The sequence below is a fragment of the Schistocerca americana genome, chromosome 3, assembly GCF_021461395.2.
Source record: "Schistocerca americana isolate TAMUIC-IGC-003095 chromosome 3, iqSchAmer2.1, whole genome shotgun sequence".
In the NCBI taxonomy this organism is placed as follows: Eukaryota; Metazoa; Arthropoda; class Insecta; order Orthoptera; family Acrididae; genus Schistocerca; species Schistocerca americana.
The window spans coordinates 935,982,436-935,990,915 of record NC_060121.1 but is presented as its reverse complement, the minus strand read 5'-3'; the positions used below and the strand labels follow the sequence as shown (position 1 = coordinate 935,990,915).

The 8,480-nt window shown below is 43.0% G+C and overlaps 1 long non-coding RNA gene across 1 annotated transcript; it reads left to right on the top strand.

Moving 5' to 3' along the window:
* The first annotated feature begins 970 nt into the window (after nt 1-970).
* On the top strand, nt 971-3,344 carry LOC124605145. The gene is made up of 2 exons (XR_006978609.1): nt 971-1,157; nt 3,070-3,344. It is a non-coding gene; the product is annotated as an uncharacterized LOC124605145 (long non-coding RNA).
* The last annotated feature ends 5,136 nt before the right edge of the window (nt 3,345-8,480 follow it).

Below are 8,480 nucleotides of genomic sequence, written 5' to 3'. Positions count from 1 at the left end.
TGGGCAGGCATTATTGGTGATGTCTTGATTGGGCCCCATGTTCTTCCACCTACGCTCAGTGGAGCACGTTATCATGATTTCATACGGAATACTCTACCTGTGCTGCTAGAACATGTGCCTTTACAAGTACGACACAACATGTGGTTCGTGCACGATGGAGCTCCTGCACATTTCAGTCGAAGTGCTCGTACGCTTCTCAACAACAGATTCGGTGACCGATGGATTGGTAGAGGCGGACCAATTCCATGGCCTCCACACTTTACTGACCTCAACCCTCTTGACTTTCATTTATGGGGGCATTTGAAAGCTCTTGTCTACGCAGCCTCGGTACCAAATGTAGAGACCCTTCGTGCTCGTATTGTGGACGGCTGTGATACAATACGCGATTCTCCAGGGCTGCATCAGCGCAACAGGGATTCCATGCGACGGAGGGTGGATGCATGTATCCTCGCTAACGGAGGACATTGTGAACATTTCCTGTAACAAAGTGCTTGAAGTCACGCTGGTATGTTCTGTTGCTGTGTGTTTCCATTCCATGATTAATGTGATTTGAAGAGAAGTAATAAAATGAGCTCTAACATGGAAAGTAAGTGTTTCGGACACATGTCCACATAACATATTTTCTTTCTTCGTGTGTGAGGAATGTTTCCTGAAAGTTTGGCCGTACCTTTTTGTAACACCCTGTATACAAGGATCTACAGTTATGCATAACCGTCCTACGAGCCTTCTTAAAAGTGGTAATGACGTGAAGTTTTTTCGAATTGCTTGAAACAATTTATTGATCATGGGACATACGATATCCTACTGGATTAACTTGTTTTGCACAGTCCGAATGCAGTCGAGGAAGTGGAAAGACTGCAGGAAACAGTGAGTAACATACAAACTGAATTGGCTTCAGTCTTCAAAGAATAAAGGGGCGAAGTGACACGGTGACCGCCACATAACTGCAGTGCGCTCTGTATTGCCAGGTGGGTGATTAGTTTTGGAAGCTTGGCGTAAAGCCAAGGACACAGCAAGCGGTCGATTCGCTGAACCCGGTTGTGCAGCGAGCGTTGTCGTCGGTCGAGGTCGGGCCGTGTCCAGTATAAATGCGGGGCCAGGCCAGCTAATCAGCATCAGTTCGCAGCTCCAACAGCCGCTACATCATGAAGGCTTTCGTAAGTACAACCGCCACTGGGTTAATTTGGCCCAGCTCCAGACACACGGTCGTTACTGTTTTCGCTGAGAAACTATGGCTACGTTAGGTACCTTCAACAAGATGCACTTTCTTGTTGATGGCTCACATAAGTACAAACCGCTCTCTTTCTTGTAACACTACTCTTTCTTCTATATTCTACAACTGGTAACAAATATTTTTGCCCGATAGTTCCAGAAATTTTGCGTCACATCTCTCTTTCTTTATCCTGGTCGTTGCAGAATATAGCTGGTAAATAGGTTAAGGGTGGGAATACAAAATAGTATCTGTGAAGAAGTACATCCTTAATACCTAGACGAAAAAATGGCTCTGAGCACTATGTGACTTAACATCTGAGGTCATCAGTCCCCTAGAACTTAGAGCTACTTAAACCTAACTAACCTAGGGACATCACACACATCCATACCCGAGGCAGGATTCGAACCTGCGCCCGTAGCGGTCGCGTGGATTCAGACTGAAGCACCTAGAACCGCTCGGCCACACCGGCCGGCAGTTGTGATTAAAGCTCAAAGAAATAATCAACCATTGTCTAGACAATAGACGTACCCAGTACCATAATAGAAGGTGGAAAAGACCCACCTTGGTGTACCATATACGGAGAATCTTGTATAAACTGAGGCTATTACACTCTATCAACGAAAAAGATGTAGAAAACGTAGCGGAAGTCCATGAAACTACAACAAGAACTGTGTATGAAGCCTGCAGTATCTTTCACTGGTGGATCTGGGTGAAAAATTAGAAAATTATAGGAAATTCTGGTCATCTGTTAACTAAACAAACGGATCCTGTCTCTCATACCCTATTCTAGCATTGAGATTGAAGATGACAGGCATACAGCTAAAATATTTAATTACATTTTTAACTATTCACATATGAAGGTACCACTTCACCAGGGTTTCACTGTCACACACATTCACAAATAAGAGATACTAAAGTATGTGTAGCCCACCTGGCTAGCCGCGCAGTCTAACGCTCTGCTTCCCACATGAAAAGGCGTGCCGATCCCCGGCACGAATCCACCCAGTGGATTAGTGTCGGCCGGGCGGAATGGCCGTGCGGTTCTAGGAGCTACAGTCTGAAACCGAGCGACCGCTACGGTGGCAGGTTCGAATCCTGCCTCGTTCATGGATGTGTGTGATGTCCTTAGGTTAGTTGGGTTTAATTAAAAAAAATGGCTCTGAGCACTATGGGACTCAACATCTTAGGTCATAAGTCCCCTAGAACTTAGAACTACTTAAACCTAACTAACCTAAGGACATCACACACACCCATGCCCGAGGCAGGATTCGAACCTGCGACCGTAGCAGCCCCGCGGTTCCGGACTGCAGCGCCAGAACCGCTAGACCACCGCGGCCGGCTGGGTTTAATTAGTCCTAAGTTCTAGGCGACTGATGACCTCAGAAGTTAAGTCGCATAGTGCTCAGAGCCATTTGAACCATTTGATTAGTGTCGAGGTCCGGTGTGCTGGCCAGCCTGTGGATGGTTTTTAAGGCGGTATTCCATCTATCTCAGCGAATGCGGGCTGGTTCCCCTTATTCCGCCTCAGTTACACTATGTCAGAGATTGCTGCACAAACACTGTCTCCATGTAAGCGTACACCATAATTACTGTACCACAGAAACATTTGGGGTTACACTCGTCTGGCATGAGACGTTCCCGGGGAGTTAAACTGGGGGCTGAACTGCACAGTAACCCTAGGTTCAGTGTGGGGCGGCGGTGGGGTGGGTGGACTACTGTGGCCTGTTGTGTGGTCGTGAACCACTGAGGGTTACAGAGGGACGAAGCCTTTCCGTCGTTTCTAGGTCCCCAGTTTAATGCACAATACACAAAGTATGTATCATGGAATTATTTTGTTGTTGTTTTTCAATTTGCAGGTTTGCTCTTTCCTCGTAGTGCTGCTGGTGGCGGCCGTGTTCGCCCAAGAGAAGGCCAAGGAGACCCTGAAGGGCGCCGAGGCCTACTACGCCTACGCCGCCCCCTACGCCTACAGTGCCTTCGGCTACCCCGCCGTCAGCGCCTACTCCGCCTACCCCTATGCTGCCGCCGGCTACCCCTACTACTACCGCTGAACACGGACATTACAGTGGGGAAGTCATCGATGTAATAAACGGCTTTGCAACAAATAAAATTTGTACATAGCAAAATTAAATTATTTCTGTTTTCTTGCACCAGCCATACACCCTTACCACAAAGACATCCAGCAGTTCATTGTGCTTGAATAGGCAGCAAAAACACCTACGCTTGCATAGCAAGTCTGACAACAAGGAGATAACAGTAACACAAGTCTACAGCAATTGAATATAAGTTGGAAATATACAAAATTATATCTCCTTCCATAATAAAATGACGCATTGAATTAAACAGTACCTGGGAAGCCAGTGCTTGGGTACTGAAATTTCAGCCATTATGATCATAGGTAGCAGAAGTCTAAATCAACTGTATATGAACTAGAAATACAGAAAATTAAATCCTCTTCTACAATAATATCACACATTGGACTAAACACTATCTGGGAAACCTGTGCTTGGCCCTGCAAATGTAGCTGTATTGATCGTTGCAGTATGGATTGCCTTCGCTGTGTAACAGCGGTTGAGGTAAATTGTAATTTTTTTAGTTATATTTCAGTATAATGCTGATATAACTTACCATCTCTTTGTTTACGTTTTTCTGTAATTATTATATATCGTTGATTCCAGACTCAAATCTTAATTTACGAACGACGAGTATCTGTTGATGCAGAAGGTGGTGTATACTTTGGTTAGCAGAGAGATATGCAAACGAGAAGTTTTTTATTGAAGAAAACACTACAGTGAAGAGAAGAATTCAGTTAGAGAAATCCTCTCGTGTCATTTAGTGTTCAATTCCACGTTACAAAGACGTGTGGTGTACTTTTAATCACATAGTGTGTATTAGCATGTAGGTTCTGAATAATAGTTGACAATAAACATTCTTTATTAATAATTTTAATAATTGACTTACCATATTGCTGCAACTCAGCAGCAATCACGAGTTTGCGTATTTGCCACTGCTAGTTGCAGAAGAAGTCTTTGAAACCCAAGGTTCAAAACATGGTTCAAATGGCTCTAAGCACTATGAGACTTAACATCTGAGGTCATCAGTCCCCTAGACTTAGAACTGAGTGAACCTAACTAACCTAAGGACAATAGACACACCCATGCCCGAGGTAGGATTCGAACCTGCGACCGTAGCAGCCGCGTGGTTACAGACTGAAGCGTCTAGAACCGCTCGGCCACAACGGCCGGCCAAACCCAAGGTTACACTTACACAAAATATCTACATTAATTGTGTCACACATTCTTATGTTTAATCTGTAATGGGACAGGTTCCTTAACCTAAAATAAATTCGCGTCGATGCCACAGAATGTTTCATAGTGTTTTGACGATTTCATATCAAACACATTAATTAAATGCGGAAAGTAGTTGAACATTTTCGCAAGGTACTGTAAGTAGGCTGTTTAGGTTTTTATGTTGGTAACGTCACGTAGCGCTCTGTATGAAAATCACTGGCTCCGCAGTTTGCAGTCTGTGGCTGGTTGGCATTGTTGGAATATTTGCTATTGTAGTGTTTGGCAGTTGGATGTGAACAGCGTGTAGCGTTGCGCAGTTGGAGGTGAGCCGCCAGCAGTGGTGGATGTGGGGAGAGAGATGGCGGAGTTTTGAGAGCGGATGATCTGGACGCGTGTCCATGCTGTTGTTGTTGTGGTCTTCATCCCTGAGACTGGTTTGATGCAGCTCTCCATGCCACTCTATCCTGTGCAAGCTTTTTCATCTCCCAGTACCTACTGCAACCTACATCCTTCTGAATCTGCTTAGTGTATTCATCTCTTGGTCTCCCTCTACGGTTTTTACCCTCCATGCTGCCCTCCAATACTAAATTGGTGATCCCTTGATGCCTCAGAACATGTCCTACCAACCGATCCCTTCTTCTGGTCAAGTTGTGCCACAAACTTCTCTTCTCCCCAATCCTATCCAATACTTCCTCATTAGTTATGAGATCCACCCATCTAATCTTCAGCATTCTTCTGTAGCACCACATTTCTAAAGCTTCTATTCTCTTCTTGTCCAAACTATTTATCGTCCATGTTTCACTTCCATACATGGCTACACTCCACACGAATACTTTCAGAAATGACTTCCTGACACTTAAATCAATACTGGATGTTAACAAATTTCTCTTCTTCAGAAACGCTTTCCTTGCCATTGCCAGCCTACATTTTATATCCTCTCTACTTCGACCATCATCAGTTATTTTGCTCCCCAAATAGCAAAACGCGTGTCCATCAGAGACAGTAAATTTGTAAGACTGGATGTCATGAACTGATATACATATATTATGACTTTTGAACACTATTAAGGTAAATACATTGTTTGTTCTCTATCAAAATCTTTCATTTGCTAACTAAGCTTACCAGTAGTTAGTACCTTCAGTAGTTAGAATCTTTTATTTAGCTGGCAGTATTGGCACTCGCTGTATTTCAGTAGTTCGAGTAACGAAGATTTTTGTGAGGTAAGTGATTCATGAAAGGTATAGGTTATTGTTCGTCAGGGCCATTCTTTTGTAGAGATTATTGAAACTCAGACTGCGTTGCGCTAAAAATATTGTGTGACAGTTTAGTGTTGATCAGAATAAGTAAAGAGAGATATGTCTGAGTACGTTCAGTTTTGCTCAGCTGTTTGAAAGTCAAATAACTAAGAGGTTTATCAGCACAGTAATTCATAAATTTTTCTAAGGGTACGTTTCAGTACGTACAACATTTATTCAAGTTTACTTATTACCACATCGTAAAAATGACGATTATTCGCGCCTACACAATACTTCAGGCGTTTCACCCAGTTTTTGAAAACATCTTATGTAACTAGAATGAGATTTTCACTCTGCAGCGGAGTGTGCGCTGATGTGAAACTTCCAGGCAGATTAAAACTGTGTGCCGGACCGACACTCGAACTCGAGTTCGAGTCTCGGTCGGGCACACAGTTTTAATCTGCCAGGAAGTTTCACATCTTATGTAACTGCTGGGGGAATTCTGGAAATTTCATCATGAAATCGATCTTTTGACGGTTGAAAGCTTATTGGCCTGTCGCAGTATTCTGTCGCCTTCAAATAACCTCATGGGTAACGGTCTGGCACGGTTAATCAGGCAAGGGTTACCACCGCACTTCACGGAGAACTTACAAGGTTTTGTTGGATGTGTTGCATGTTGCGCCGTCTGGCTGGTACCAAGTTTTCCTAACGAACGACTAGGGTTTGGCTGTAAACTGCTACGCGCACGTGTGATGTTCTAGGCTGTTCTGGCGGTTTTCTAAGGGTCGGTTGACTGGCAGTTGCATGGAAGTTCCTTACCCAGTTCACTATGCTCCACGAGCAGAATTGAATATAACAGCTAAATCTTAAAATACTTACGAATGGCTCGTTACATGCGCGCGACAGATTCGTCGTAGCGAAAATAGTACGCCACAGCTAAGGACCATGTTGCTTCGACCCTTGTGACCTAATTGCTGGTATGTCAATGGGATGAAACTTGACACTCCGCACTAGTAAAAGACGGCGCCATCGTCGCCGTATCTTGTTTCTAGCACGCGTTATCCAAATCTGAAATCGTCAAAACATTGTGAGGCACCATGTACATAAAAATTTAGGGAATACGTTAAAAATTATTAATTTCATTTAAGAATATTCCGTGTTAGCTACCAAGCAGCTTAGTCAAAATTTGGGGAAATATGATTCAAACAGCTTGAATAGACAAATGTTCTCAAAAATATCTGTGTAGCGAAATTCACTTCAATATATTTTATTACGAGTGGGCACAAATTGCGTCTATCAGCTTCTAATTATAACAGAATCATGGTGAATGCAAGTACTAATTTTGATACAATTGTGAAATACAAATACATGAATTCGTTGTTACTACAGAGTGGAACACATATGGTCAGACATAACTACACCTTGAAAATAACTTCCTCCAAATGTCTCCTGTTCGCTGGATGCACTCGTGAAGGCATCGCTGGATAGCTTCCGTAAAAGTCGTTCACATTCCTGCGAAACTGCGCTTATTTCAGATCGAATGGTAGTCAACAATTGTGGCTCTGAGCACTATGGGACTTAACATCTGAGGTAATCAGTCCCCTAGAACTTAGAACTACTTAAACCTAACTAACCTAAGGACATCACACACATCCATGAACTAGGTAGGATTCGAACCTGCGACCGTAGCAGTCGCGCGGTTCCGGACTGAAGCGCCTAGAACAGCTCGGCCAGCCTGGTCGGCAGTCAACAATTGTCTGCAACTGATTGTCAAAGACTCTTTCTTTCAGGCAATGCCAAGGGAAGTAACTCAGAGCAGTTAAATCTGAGGAATATGATGACTATGTCAAATCGCCAAGGTAAGATTTCAAACAGTGTGGAAAAATGTGCCAGAGTATAACCATGCTGTGGTGTGCAGTGTGAACTGTTGCGCCATTCTGCTGAAAGTAAATCTTATTTAGCAGTCCTCCTGCCTGCATTTCCGGAATGAGGGAATTAACATTTGCTACACGCCCGCCAGGGTGATAATGTCGTGAAATAAATATGTAGACATGAAGAATAAGAACTCTGACCATTTATCCCAGCCGCCCCTAAAATTGTGGATATAACATTTATATAGTTTATTCTTAAATGTTATCCCTTCCCACCCTCATCTACATATTAGCCCTTCACGTTCTCGTCCTATCACTAGGGGTGTCAGCCATACAGTAATCATATTACAAGATACTATATAATATATGTACCAAGTTTTGTTAAATTTTCTCGTATTGTTTCAGAGTTTTGGTTACACGTTATCTCGTTTCCACCCTTATCAGACAAATAGGGATAGTCTTACAGCTACAGTAACTGTCTGCTGACACTTATTAATATGTGGGCCAAATATAATTGAAATCACTTCAGGCTCTCCAGAGTTACTCTGGGTTACACACAAAAATACTCATGCATATACAGATATCAGTATTAACTTGATAATCGGTTTCAATTGACCATACAACCAAACCATGTACTGATCATGTTTTTTTCTGTAATTGGTATGTAAAACATTACACTACGTTAACTACACATAGGCTGTTCTGTTTTTCTGAAGACACTGAAACATCTGGAAAATAACACTTTGGACCAAAAATTTTAAAATTATAATTTATTCGTCTCAGAGAGGGACATGAATGATACAAAATTCAATGACCCACCACACTTCATGTGTGGGGGGCGGAAGGGGTGCAATATTGAAATCTTAAATGG